This window comes from Chiloscyllium plagiosum, chromosome 13 (genome assembly GCF_004010195.1).
Source record: "Chiloscyllium plagiosum isolate BGI_BamShark_2017 chromosome 13, ASM401019v2, whole genome shotgun sequence".
NCBI lineage: Eukaryota > Metazoa > Chordata > Chondrichthyes > Orectolobiformes > Hemiscylliidae > Chiloscyllium > Chiloscyllium plagiosum.
In genome coordinates this window covers 46035068-46036582 of record NC_057722.1, presented here as the reverse complement: position 1 = coordinate 46036582, position 1515 = coordinate 46035068, and the positions used below count along the sequence as shown (strand labels likewise).

Below are 1515 nucleotides of genomic sequence, written 5' to 3'. Positions count from 1 at the left end.
CCATTTAAACAAACTAATCTTTGCATTCTGCAAATTACAGGTTAACATGAGAAGAACTAAACCCTTACTATGAAGTCCCAGCATTAAACAACGTCCCTGCGTTTGCAAGACCATTTACAAGCTCAGTTTCCGGGAACTCAGTCTCGCGATACAAAGACGGAAGCCCCGCCTCGCGCATGCGTTTAAAATCTCGGCTTTTTTTAAAAAAATGAACGGCCCGGTAAAGTGCAGAGAAAACAGTAAAACACTTAAGGGCTGTATAATAATCCTTACTTAAAAATATCCAGTTGCCGATACTTGAGCTGCTTTTGTTCCTTAGTTTTTGCCAGCGTTTTCACATGTTCTTCAGTACAGGTAAATCAAATACACTTACCTCTTTGATGCAATGTTTTTGCAGGACCTTGAAATCTTCTTCGGATAATCAATATTCAGATAATCAAAATTCCTCTGTATTTATAAAACTTAAGTTTGTGTATTTTTTTGCTGTATTCAATTAGAAATTTTAAAATTGCAATAAAAACATTGAAACATTTCATCTTATAAGCAGCCCACAGAAATGTTAAAAACATTGGCCTTTGGGGTGTTGTAGCATTTTGTTGATACACAACACCACACAATGGTAAGATAAGGTTTTTATATCTGGAATTTTCTTAACCTTTGAATGGTCATATGGTATTTGTTTCTGCATCCTTTTCTAATTCTCCATTGTCGTCCACTTGGTTTAGATTAGATTCCTTACAGTGTGGAAACAGGCCCTTTGGCCCAACAAGTCCACACCAACCCTCTGGAGAGCAACCCACCAGATCCATTCCCTACATTTACCCCTTCACCTAACATTACATTTTTTGAGTGTGGGAGGAAACCAGAGCACCCGGAGGAAACCCACACAGACACGGGGAGAATGTGCAAACTCCACACAGACAGTTGCCTGAGGCGGGAATTGAACCTGGGTCTCTGGCGCTATGAGGCAGCAGTGCTAGCCACTGTGCTGTTTAATACATCAGCAGTACACACTGCTCTGTCAAAAGCCTCTGCAGCTAGCAGTTTGCAATTATCAGATATAACTTTGCCTTTACTAGTATATGCAGCAGACTTTAGGCATCTCACCATCCATTATAGTTCACAGTGGGAACTGTGAAAATAGTCAAACTGCATCCATCTCAATTTTCAGCTAAAATTGGCAGAGCTAATCATTAATTCTCACACATACTGGCATTTTGGTATTGGACATATACTCAAGGGGCCCAGTCTAATGATCTGGAAACATGAGCTCAAATCTCAAGACTGGGCCTTTTGAGTATATGTCCAATACCAAAATGATCAAGAAGGTAGATGAGGGCAGTGAATTAGACATTGTCAATGTGGACTTTAACAAGGCTGTCAACAAGATACCACATGGAGACTGGGGCTAAACGCCAGCTCGCGGACACCTCCTCCTACTGCCCCCTTGACCATGACCCCACCTCCCACCACCAAACCATCATCTCCCAGACCATCCAGAACCTCATCACCTCA

General features: G+C 41.5%; 1 protein-coding gene across 1 annotated transcript in view; it reads left to right on the top strand.

Moving 5' to 3' along the window:
- The first annotated feature begins 211 nt into the window (after positions 1 to 211).
- Positions 212 to 1515, top strand: part of ppp1r2 (protein phosphatase 1, regulatory (inhibitor) subunit 2) — a 44533-nt gene continuing 43229 nt past the window's right edge. The window contains exon 1 of the mRNA XM_043702286.1: positions 212 to 354. The gene's annotated coding sequence lies outside the window, so the exon portion shown is untranslated. The remainder of the gene's footprint in view (positions 355 to 1515) is intronic.